The 13,342-nt window shown below is 35.1% G+C and overlaps 1 long non-coding RNA gene across 3 annotated transcripts in view; it reads right to left on the bottom strand.

Annotated features, from left to right (window-relative positions):
• The window catches only part of LOC106016862 (uncharacterized), a 294,342-nt gene that overhangs the window by 129,601 nt on the left and 151,399 nt on the right, over positions 1 to 13,342 (bottom strand). For all 3 annotated transcript variants that reach the window (XR_011811771.1, XR_011811769.1, XR_011811772.1), the window contains exon 4: positions 13,050 to 13,205. This is a non-coding gene — a long non-coding RNA (uncharacterized lncRNA). The remainder of the gene's footprint in view (positions 1 to 13,049; positions 13,206 to 13,342) is intronic.

Here is a 13,342-nt window from a genome sequence, read left to right as displayed (position 1 = left end):
TATTGAGAAACCTTTCTCTATTGGTTAAAATGTCAATCTTTTTATGTATATAAAATATTCCTTTTCCATTATCCTTAAACTCAAAAAGAAATAAAACTTTTTTCTAGTGCTTACAAAAATCATGAGCAATCCTATCTGCCATAGTTCAGTATAACTGTTCTTCTGGCAAAATGAATCTAATGTAAATGTGTTGGCAGTGTAAGATATTTGATAATTAAAACAACCGCAATCATTGATACATTAGTGAAATTATTATACACAGCCTCAGCGTGCTTTGATAGTGAGAGTTCCTGGTTTGATATTATTAAAATAACATTAACTCTCCCTGCCTGGATATATTTTACACTTCACACACATTTACTGTAGAGTCTGAGCACCTCACAATCATTTATAATTTATCTCCACTGTGAGACACAAAAACACTATTAGTCCCACTCCACACACACAGGGCAGAGGTACAATAAGAATAAGAGTTTCCAATTTCTCATGCAGAAGTGTTTCTGAGAAAAGATATGGAAGTGGCAAACACAAGCCTTAGGCTAGATCCATGCTCACTGGTCCATGCTCACAGACCCCTGCTATTGAGATTATGAAAATTTGCAATATACTACAAGATATACTGTCAGCTTTTCAGAGGTCATGTGTAAGACTGTTTTCACCTTCTGGCATGGCAGTGATGTGTACAGGGGCTGTACAACCCTGTTTCTTACCCCTTTAGTTATTTTTAATTTAGGTTTAATAATATAGTAATATTTTTGGGACCACTATAAAATGTCTAAATGTGTCATCTGTCCACAGATATTCCTGAGGTATAGTTACACATCAGTATTTTAGTAAACAGACATCGCAATGATGAAGAGTTTTAATAAGTGCCTGTTCTCTTTATGATTTCAGTTCTGCTTCTCCATTCCCCACTTTTAATCGAGCCCTAGATGTAAAACTTAAGATTCTTATATAAAAGTTTTAGTACAGAGTAACTTTGTTTTCGGATGCCAGGTTTCCAGTTGGAATGTAAACAGTGGGAGAAAAAAATACATATACATTTGCTACTAAAACCTTCTAAAACCTTTTCATACATATATTAGCAGACACAGTGAGCTTTCAAGAAAACCAAAAATTTTTGCATGTGGAAAAAAAGCATAGATACTTAGGGATTTAAACACCAGGAATTACAAGGAAATCTGATTTTTTTTCATTGCCATGGAACAATAAAGACAAACCTTCAGGATGTAATCCTTTCTCTTTGCCCTTTCTCATAACTTATTCAGAATAAAGGTATGATCAGCCGTCCCCTCTCCAAGTAATATTCATATCTTAATCATATTATATTCTACATGATGATCTGTGAGCATTGCTTGTCAAATGGCCATATATTATTCAGTTGCAGTGGTAGTAGAATAGGTATCTCCCTCCTTTCTCTTGTTCTCAATTAGTCTTTACCTGCAAAACTTTGACATAAATAGGCATTATCTTATGGAAAAATGTGTTATTGAAATTTGTCTCCAAATGTATGGTATATGACAAAGTCCCCCAAACAATTTATACTCAAAATAAATGTATAGCCACCTTTCCTGCAGAATTTTCAGTTTGATCATTGAACTGAAAGCTTGGCAGTTGCCTAGGTTTACTGCCTACTTGTGCATTTTAAGGACAAGAGGAGTGCTAAAATAATCTGGTATGACCTCCTATAGAACTTGAAGTAGAAGAATTTTATGCATTTGTTTCTTGATATGTATTTTCCCAATATATTTTCTTTGACTAACACATATTGAACAGTGATAATACAATACTCCAGATTAACAGTGAGTATTTTAGTAAATATTTTTAAATATTTAGTATTTAGTAAATAGTTAGTATTTAGTAAATATTTAGCTGAGAACATATGAGATGCCAACATAACTCTTTTCTTCTCTAAAACTCTTAGTAAAGTTGTCCATTATGGACAAGTAGAATGAGGGGATGTAATTCAGTGAATATAAATAGTCTTTCTGCTCTTATATCAATATTTTATGCTATTCATGGGGAATAAGTAAGGTATTATTAATTGCTTCTAGCAACACAGGTAAAGTAAAGGCTGATCTATTAACAACATTAAAGCTTAAATTTTAATTCCTAGAAGCCACAAAATGTGCTAATGTCAGAGCTGAAAATGGAAATGTTACACAAAAGAAAAAAAAGGTGTTCACTTGTTTAGAAGCAAGGGCTGGATTGTGGCTTTAGGCACAGCCCTGAACAAAAGGTTCTACATAAGCTGTACCAACCCAGAAATAGCTTGGGGAGACATTGTGCCTCAGGCAAGTTCTCCACTGAAAAGTTCTTCTGGCAGAGTTGTGTGATCAGGTGTGATTCATGACCAAAGTTACCGTGCCCCTCATGCAGACAGTCATAACAGCATATTATAGCTAAAACTAATGATACCGTATTTTAAACTGTTGAGCAGCTAATAACAAATACCAGTATGCTAATGGTACTGTTGTAAGTTCTGCATTTTAACACAACAGAGGTCAATGTGCATATTTTACTCTGACATGACTCTGAATATGTGCATATTTTACTCAAATGACTGTACATCAGTGTTTCTGGACACTGAACTATTTTCATCTCCAAGAAGTACCAGCATCAGTTTACATCTAGGCCAGCTTTTGCCACCTTTCTTTTCCTATTTCCTTAAGAGAAATAGGTTTACTCTATAAATGAGTGCTGCTTATTTATATACAAATCCTGAACTGGAAGGATTATTTAGTGTAAGGTCCAGCCCTTGCTCCTTGCTAACAGTAAAATATACCTTCAAGCATAAGAGTTTCTAATGACCATTAAAGGACTCAGTAAAGTACTACTGAGCAGCAGGAATAACAGCAGAAGCCAAAAAAGACTTAAATTCCTAAAAATCATGTACAGCTATCCCTAATTTGTAGTTATGGAGCCTTTGGCATAGAACCAAACCACTAACAGTGAGCATTCTCCCTAGCATTCACTTCCCATAGAAGCAATGCAGGCTGGAGACCGGACACCTGCACTACCTACAGGTAATGCTGATGACTAGACTAGAATTATTCAGTCAAGGCACTGAAAGCATAGTGTCTGCATTGAAAGGGAATATTACATGGGCCACAGATAATATATGCACACAAGCCTAGTGGCTCATTTGACAAAGTAGCTTGGAACAATACAGGAGTTGAAGAAAATGGGAAGCTTACCCATATCATATATCTATATGACATATCTATATTTAGTGCATCTAGTTTTAAATTAATTTCCCCTTTTGTATTAAATATTGTAAAGTATTAATAACAGATGGACTTCTGATTTATGTTAATATACAAATTTCTTTTCAGTCCTACAAGGTAAAGTTGTTTATTACATTAGATCAGGTTTTATTCTGCAAAGGAAGCTATCTGCACAATTAATCATTATTCATGGATACATGCCTACTATGGGACTAGACCTAAGAAAATAAGCACTGAGGTAGATCTCGGACACATGGCTCTTTGTCACTTAAAACCTCAGTGGGGTTCCATGAACCTTATCCAAAATAAGGACAAGTACTTTACACAGTGGCCTTATAAAAAAGGAAGAAAGAAAACAGATGTGCTTTAAGATGTGCTTTTTCTGTGGGGCATCTTCTGTGTTTTCTGCATATACACATCTCTGTGAGCTGCAAATCAAAGGTAATGATGGATGAATCATATGCTCTCCAAAACAATTACAACTGAGAAATGATTGTCCCTCTGTGCCCCCACCCAGCTAAATAGTTAAAATGAGGTACTGAGTTGATATTCCAGCAAAGCAACCTCTAGAGCAGCAACTAATAGGAGATACATCAGAGTAGCTAAAAAGACATGGAGAAAAAATTTGATCCCTGTCTAAAGCAAATACGAACAAAAGACTTATTGAGACAAGGAGGAGAATAAATCAGATGGACATTTTCTAAAGTGTGAAGTGCAATTTTCTCATACTATATCTTTTTAAGATAAAGATATCACACAACTGAAATGTTTATATGAAAACATGGAACCGTCAATAACCTGTTCATCTTGATGAAAAGAACCCTCAATGCCTTTCATCCTAATATTTTCTAAATAGAATATTTCTACTTTTCAACTTAAACCTTTTTTCTACTGCTAAATTTGCCATCAGACTGTTATAGAATTTGTCGATACTTAAAAAGCTGTCAATTTTAATTGCAACAGTCTTTTGCCCTCCTTTTTGTATTCCCTTGATTTTTGTCTTAATGAAGCCATTAGGCCTTCCTGAGGTCAGTTACATTTGCTCACAAATAGTTTCCTAGTATGTCCTCATGCAGGTACAGAGAGAAGGGTCATTGTCAGGTAAAGAAATGTTGAAATAATGAAATATTTTCAACCTAAGTGCCAGTAACCATACACCATTTTTAAAAAAGCTACCTTTCAAACTTCTTAATCAGAAAGAAGCAAATTAGTCAAGTATCTTCACATTCCTGCCTAGTGTCATATTTAAGTATACCTCAAAATAATTGCTTGTATTACCAAAATTCTCTAAATTAACTATATCACTTTTTAATCCCTCCATTTACATGCAAATACATCCGTTTTGTCACACTAAAACAAAAGATGCTGCAGAAAATCAACTTCTCAAAAACAAACGTAAAAACACCAGAACTATGCTGGATAAATGAAATAAGCGTTTGCAAGCTTTAGCAAATTAATTGGTTGGGTTAAATTTATGTCATTTGCAACAATCCTGAAATCAATTATGATGCACAGTCTTCACTAAGATCTGTAGATTTTACAGAAGAGTAAGCAGGACAGCAAAGAAAATTAATGACAAATTTTATGTAAGAAACATTGATAAACTGATTCCATTTGCTACATTTCAATATTGAAGTAGTAAGAAATATTTCTGTGTTGACTGCAGAGACAGAGAATTGTTTGAATTGATTAGTATGCAGTCTACGTTTACTCTGTTTAGGCAATTCCCACTGAGATAACCACATAACCACCTAAACTGTTCCAGTACAACAGGAATGTCCATACAATATCATATTTATATAGCCAGACAGGGCAAACAGAGACAAAACAGTTTACTGTTTACTTCTTCAGTAGTTAAAACTTCTTTAAAACAACTTTCAAAAGTGGTCATCTGTGGTGTGAAATACAAAGCCTAAGTACATCCAAATGTAGTCCTCAAAACCATCCTCTGATTTTCCAGAAATATGCTTTTGTAATAGTTTTCATTATTTCTTCCATACTGCAAGATAGCTCATCAACCAATATTAGTTTTTGCAAATGATGCTGTACTTCAGATTATCAAATTCAGACCACTCTCATACCATTGTGATGATAACATTTTGAATATAAAATTCAAACAGATTAGATAGATGTACACAAGTATCACTATAAATTGCTTCTAATTATAGCAGTGGATTATTTTATTTTGGGACATTTCTTAGATTAGGAAGATTCCAGCAAGTTATAGCACTCCTGAAAGTTAGGTAAATAGCGCTTGTCAGGAGCAAAAGCAGAGCTAACACCAGGTGTATTACAAAAAAAGTATATTATTCTTTATTGTTGGTATTTTTGGTGTTTCCTATGTCTCTGCTGTAATTTAAATATCACCTGAGAGCCTTGGTACTTCTCTTTCATTCTAATAGTAAAAGTGATGAGTAAACACCCATAATGATCATTCTTTCTTAAGCTCAACATTTTGAAACACCAAGCGATATTATGGAAAGTAACTTTTTGCTGAATGTTTTCATGTAATTGCTTTTGCACTGAAACATCTGTTGACACTAAACATCCATGACGAATGGTAGCTCTGCAAAAAGAGATCCAAGGCTTTACTCTTCATATCCTTGATTAACTTTATTTTTCTTTTTTATTATTTTCTTCTTCCTGCTAACCACTTTCTGTCCATTTTTAGTTACCTAAAAAGTATTGTCATCAGGTGAGGCAAGGTCAAAAAGTTGTTCTAGCTCTTTCTGAGAATCAATTGAATACCATCGCCCCTGCGAATCCTGGGAGATATACCTTTGCTTCAGGTCTGACAAACTGCTCCTCAGTTTCCTGCTTGCCTCCTCCAGGCTAGATTTCTATATTTCTAACTTTTTTCTGTATTAAAAAACCCCCAGGTAACTTGCTTCCTGTCTAATGACTACTTGAGAGGATTCATAGTTACAGAAAATCAATGTTTTAAATGGTATTGAACAATGCTCTCAGAATCTCAAGGTGACTGGTTCAATCTTCACTGATTAAACATGACACAGTATCATCAAAGTAAGCTGCAAAGTTGTTCTTTGCCTGCTTTCTTATGCCTTTTCAGACAGAGCATCACATCATTTCAACCAGGAATCTACACTGAACTACAAAAAGACAATGGGAGTATTACTCTGTATTTTAAATGAGTGGTAACAACCCAAAGGGCTGAGGATTAATTATAAGGGGTATAATAATTCCAAATCAACAAAGGGGCATCACCTCTGCAAGAAATATACTTGAAAGTGTTATACATGTATATATAACAAAAGATAGTATTTCTTTGCCAAGCTATAAAGCTATGTGATATTTTCCAGCAACCTACTTCCTGCAGCTATTGGATAAAACCTAGAAAGTCTCAAGACAGATGACAGAACTTCCTCTATCAGAAGCACCATTGCCATTAGCCTTCGCAGTCATGCTGCTTGTTGCTCTGTCTTGATGTCTATCTGGCCTAACATCTTTTTCTTCTCCTGTGCACTGAATACTTTCACGAAGAACACCATTTTGCATGACATTAAGGCAGGGTGTTAGGATGCTTTTTAGAAGACAGAACAATGACAATTCAGTTCCTTTGGCTAGGGTAATGATGATCATGGGCTTTCCAGAACCTGGCCATAGCATTACAACTGGTCATTACTGAGCATTACTGTATGAGCAGTGAAGCTCATACAGTTTTTCCACAGACATTACATGAGTGCATGTGTCTTCAGACACCCTTATCTACACTGGCTTTTTAGACTATCATTCTGAAGCACTTCTGTGCACTGGCCAGGTGACAGAGTATTCCTGATTTCTCTCCAAGGGTCTAAACACTAAGGACTCAGGAACCTAGACATTTCAGTGCTCCTACTTTTTTGAGTTTGAAGAATCAAAATCTTAGTTTCCAGGTAATTTCCACAAAGAAACATGGCTACTTTTAAGTTATTATGGTTTCAGTGATTCTAATGATAATTTAAATGTAAAAATACCTCTTCAAATAAAAATGACAGGCTGTCAAGTATACTGGTAATAAAAAGTATTTTGTAAATCCAACATGAAAGCAATTACAATTACAGAACATGCTTTTTGCACTCATACATCTGAGTTTTGCAGTTACAACTACATGCCTCAGATGCCTCAGGTAAAGAGGAATTCAGCTTGCCAGCATAGAGAACTTGTGTGATGCAATGAAGGAAGCTTAGATTATGTCCTACAGCTTTACTGAAAGGAATGTCTATAACCTTCAAAAGCTTTGAGCATGTGTTGTACAACTCCAGCATTGAAAAGGTCAAACTTCTTTTTAATTTTTCTCTCTTATTTGCCATCGCTTTCCTTTCAATAGGTAAACATAATGCTCATAAAAGAGACTGTAACAGGAGAAGCTCCAGCAGGCCAATGCGTTGAACTTCTGAACCTTGTACTCTTATGAACAGAAGTCAGGATTGGGGTAAGCTTACTCAATCCACTCTACCTGTCTAATTAATGAACTTCAATTCTGCCTACTTCTCACAGAAAGGTTGGCAAGGGTAGGAGGTTGGGAGACAAACTGTTCTTTCAGAAAATTCACATGCAAAAATCTAGACAGATGCTTTCAGCACAGTTGAAAGAACTGCTCTTAGTGCTTACCTTTTCTGAAGGTCTCAGAAGGCCATCTGAAAAAAACTTGAATGCTGGAAGGTATCTCCTGTTTGAGAATATCTGCCTCTGCCTTCCACCTTGGCCAGGTGAAGTGCCTATCCATTGGTTGTGCTCTTCACAACCACTCCACCCCATTTCTGGGTGTGGCAGAAATGTGCTTCATCAGCTAGTTGATGAAAGCAATCATTTGAGACCCTGTCCAAGAGCGCAGACCACTCTGATGATATCATGATGTAACAGTGACATTTGAAAGGAAAGGTGACATAAGATCAAATCCATCTGTTCTCTTAGCATACATTCTTGCAGCACAACTAAATATTTTTGCCCTTATACATTTGACAAATACCTTCCATTAACCCAGTGCAAAGCCCATTTCAATTTTCCTGGATATTTATAGGAAAAAAAAAAAAAAAGTATTTTTTTCTGCCAACAAATAGCTATAGATGGCAACATTCAACAAAATTAAATAACTCCCATCTTAATCAAAACAGTCAAGCGCCCAGTTTCTCTTCTAAGTAAGATGACTATAAGGTCTTCAGCAGAAAAGCAAAAAACAGAACAAAAGAAAAGAAAAGAAAAATGAGGATAGACAAGTCCACAGAATATTGTGAATTAATTTCACCAATGTTTACAAATTAAATTTTGCATAAATGTAGTTACAGTGTTGCAAATGCAAAAAAAAAAAGTTAGATTTATTAAAAAGAAAAAAAAAATGGACAAAGATTGAAACTTTTTCATCAGGCACATATGTAAGAACTTGTTTGAACAGAATCAGAATGTGAGAGAATCTACACAAGAGCAGAACTTAATGAGAAATTCCAAATAGTTTGAATGAAACGTGTTTATCCTATATTCTAAGAATTCACTACTTTCTTCTCTTTGCCTTCTAGAGGACCTGAGGACAAAGGTAGAGAAATAGAGTAGTATCTAACATTTATATGTACAAATCTAAGATCAGTCAAGGTCATCAAAACATGAGCTGAGGCTGACTTCTTTTAATTTGCAAGAAGCTCCATTGCTTCCCCTGGGGATGTTTGAATAGCCAGGGAATGTGACAGAGTAACAAAGGATGTTTATGGCCTTTTCATTTACTGTTCCACTTCACTATTCCATTAATAGCATCAATGTTATATCTAAAACTCTCATACTATAAAAGGACTCTGTGGTAAGATCTTTAAAGGTTTGTTGCAAATTAGAGGGTATATATCTTTTCTACTTTGATTTCATACTTCTGTCTAGAATTTAGCTTCTCCTTCCTCTTCATATTGAAAGCAAACCTTATAATCAACTTTGACAGTTTTCCTTAAGGCAACAAATGACCTTTGCTATTTTTCTATGTGCTCATTTTACACTAGATGGAAGTAACAGAACTTACAAAAGTTCCTTATAATGTCCATTCATCTTGACTAGATGGCAATGCTTTCTGTATTTGCATCTCTTGCCATCACTTCCTTTCCTATGATATGCTCTCATGGATTTTTACCAACCATCTTTGTTATCAAAAGCTTCTTTATTTTTATCTCAACATGGTACATCATCAAGCAGGTGTAGTGTGTAAGACTGCAGGCAAAGCTTGAAGGGTTTTATAAACATGAATACAGAAATGGAGTAACACTAATGAATCTATTAGCTATTCAATTCATATCCACAACTGACAGTCCTCACCAATGACTAATAATGAGTAGATACATATAGATATATATATACCCACACTTTCTACATGGAAGTATTATTTATAAGGCACCTACCACACTAAGTATTGTCTATATAAAGTGAGAAGAGTCTCCAGGCATTAAAACAAAAGAAATGAATAGTAGTCCACACAAGCTATCGAGAGTAAATACGAACAACCCTTAGTGGATAACAAAATAGGCCATGGTAAGTTACTTAGAGGAAGCATCATATGAACTATGTGTAGTGTTTGGTAGCATGCAGATTTTCAACATCCTACATGTCCTAACAGAGAACCTTTTTTATCTGATTTGGCATTGCTGCTTACCACTAGTGCTCTAGACCCCAAGACAGTTTAAATTACATTACATCACCAACCAACATGAATATATCCTGATCCTGCCCCCCCGCCCTGTTTTCCCTTTTTTGTTTAATTTACGTCTTCTATTAGGAATTGTCCTAGTAAACTGATCTAGACTTACATTGAAAGTGGGTCCTAAAAGTTCCATTTCACCTCAGCTAATAAATTGCATCCCAGGAATGCAACGCTGAGAAACTTTAAGTGCATTATTTCTCCTTTGAAATGTCAATCCATCTTGTGAATCTATTAACAACTCTCTTAAAAACAATTCATTTAGTAGAGATTATGAATTTACTCAATCCAGAACAGGCAAAAAAAAGAGTAGTCACTAACATATCCTCTAAACAAAGACGATCGATATTTAACAGTTTACAACATATTATCTGTTTTTCCATGTTGTGGTGTTACTGCATCTCTTATTACCATTTAAACAGTGAGCAAAGAAAAAAAGCTTTTATCTCTTCTGTTTCTGTTCTTTCCAGGACACTGACTATCAATTCAGACCAAGTAAAAGAACAAAGAATTGGTTGCGGAATGCAGGTACCAGTAACTAGACTGATGAAAGGCCACACCTACTGCTTCAAAGAAAAGACATACTGAAACCAAAGGTGAACTATGTTTGTTTTTACTTGTCTAGAAAATGAAACCATAAAAAATCATAAACATGTGCTAGTATTTGCCTATAGTATACCAGACTTTGAGTGCTGCCCTTATTTATGAAAGGTTGAAGTCAACATGATGCAACAAGATAAAATAGTACTTGTGAGCAGTTTGAATTTGATCTGTCATTATAACAGTGTAAGTCAACATTATAATTATCTCATCTGGTTAAACAAATAGGCCAAGGAATGCAGTATAGACAAAGTCACTGAGAAACAGAACTTTATAATGCACTACCTTTAAGTGAAGATCAGAAAGAAGATGTTGAGAAAGAACTGACTATATTTAATTATAACTGATTAATGATACTATTTTTGTTTATTTATTTATACTCTTTGTTGAAACATCTAACATGAATCTAGGACTATTGGTTTGATTCTTCTATAGATACAACATGGCTTTATCATTTTTAATCCTCTGTCAATTGAGGGAATTTTTCATAGCTCAATATTTCCATTACTGCAGACAATATGTAAAAACACAAAATGGAAACATCTTACTAAAACTATTTTAAAACATTTTAAAAGCTTATTAAAACTAAGGTATGAATGACAATTAGTTCTAAATTCATACTACGAATAAAAATTTTGCTTTAGACCAAACATAGAAGCCATCTTCTCCATTGATCTAAGGAAACAGGATGAAGGTAATGGACAACATGTGGGAAACAGTCCAGAAATGGAGAGCACCAGTATCGATGTCCAACAACTTCTAGTTGGAATTTCTCACTCCTTCAATATTTTTTTTTCTAATCTGATGATTAGTATTTTGCAGGCTTAAAAATGTGTCTTTTAGTGTTGCAGTTTCCTCTAATTTTACCAACAGCATCATGCAAATTTATAATAAGAGAATAAATGTTTTTCCTTATTTTTAAGTGTTAAATGGGTAGTTACAGTTATACATCTAACTTTTTTTCAAGATTTGTCTAATAGGTTTTTGTCTTAAAGATACTGAAGTTTATTTACGATTAAATAGCAAACGTCATTTGAAGCATATATATAGTTTTCCTTTAGATACGCTTATCTTAATTTCTCCCCTAGGTACTTTTATTCCAGCTCAGTAAAACTTTACTAAGGAGTACTGATATTAGCCAAAATAAATTTTACCTAAGGAAAAACTTTCATAAAAAAAAATCTCTCTCTCTCTCTATATATATAGATATATACATATATATTCACATACAGAGAGACATACACATGCTTATATGTTATTGCTGACTAACACATATAAGTCTGGAAGGCTTATATCAACTTGTCTTCCAGTGTAAGACCAGTACTTGCTTAAATTCTAAAGTAAGAATTAAACAGCATATTAACCTTGAATTAGTCCTCTTCACTAATACAAATTTAACCTAGCTTTGGAGGATGCACAAAGAAACCAATTAAACATTTTAGCTACAAAAGCAATGCTCCTTTACAGGAAGGCACAAGTGGATTGATGATCCTCTAATACTTCCCAATGAACAACTACAATGACACATAAAGGGTCAAACATTTGAGTTCTATGCACCAGAATAATGGGAAATGCAGTCATTCTTCTTCTTTTGTTTTTCCCCAACAGAAAAATCAAAGTAAAATATTTTTATCCTGACTACAGCAATACAACTGTCACCACTTATCTAGGGCTAAGACCAGCAAGAGTGAATTTAGAATACGAACCTAATTAAGCAGGAGGCTTTGAACTAATTATTTTTCCTGAATGTTAGATGTCTTTATTGTTCAGAGGTGAATACAGCAGTGTAAGAGATGAGCAATCTGAAGCCAATATTTTGGCATCTGATTTTGCTATGATATGGGTGCTATGGCTGTACAATTCACTGTCAGTAGGCCTGCCAGGATCAACTGTCCTTGCCTTTCCAAGGGGCTAGCAGAGCCAAGCTCTGGTGCTGCCCTTTCTTCACTGCAGAAGTTCAGAACCCCTGTAAACATTCTTACAGTTGTGTGTAAGAGTTGCTACCCTTTCATTTAGTACATCCTCCCAGGGAGAGAACCCAAAGGATTTAAGTGAAATTCTATAAAACAGAGAGCAGGCTACGTGCCTAAGAGTGAAGGATCATCCCGACGTATTATTGATTAACATCTAGCAGACACACTATAAATGAGGTATAATTTATCAGGACACAGCGACAGTCTTTGCTTTCTTAAAGCTCATCTTCTATTCACTCTTCTAACTTCCTTTTGGCTAAAGCAATTTCTTGAGTTCGTCTTCAGCCAAGTGTCATCCGTTCTCTCCCATAATCGTTACCCTTCTCACTAATTAGTAAGGTTTAGCTTCCTCCTGTTATACACTTAATTAACTTCTCCACCTTTGGAAAAGCAATTTCCCCTGGACGAATTACTATCATGACTGTTTCATACAATGAACTAGTTCTAAGCATAGATTTCAAATGAAGTAATGTTGTTCAGAAAGACACTGAAAGGTGTGGAGGGCTTTCTGCAAGTGAAATGACCCTATAAGGATGGCAAAGATAACCACAAAGAGAAAAAAAAAGAAAAAAAAAAACTTACCCAAGGTACCATCATCAGACTGGTGTACAGACTGGTTAATGCAGGAAAGAGATGGACAGCCACTGAAGATGAAGCCTTGAAGATGAAGCCTCGAAGAAGACTTTTGTGTGGATTCCAACTCTGGGTGCTTATTGGCACGGTGCACTGGGCACAAACCTATAGACAACACATGTGCCACATGTTACCCAATAACATTAATTCAGTCCCTTTGTAGTCTGCTAATATTTTTAACTGCATAATAACAGTGAGTGTAGCTAAGCTCAAAGCTCTGCTTGTCACCCTGCTTCCTTTGA

This window comes from Anas platyrhynchos, chromosome 10, assembly GCF_047663525.1.
Source record: "Anas platyrhynchos isolate ZD024472 breed Pekin duck chromosome 10, IASCAAS_PekinDuck_T2T, whole genome shotgun sequence".
Classification (NCBI taxonomy): Eukaryota; Metazoa; Chordata; class Aves; order Anseriformes; family Anatidae; genus Anas; species Anas platyrhynchos.
This window is presented reverse-complemented; position numbering and strand designations above follow the sequence as displayed.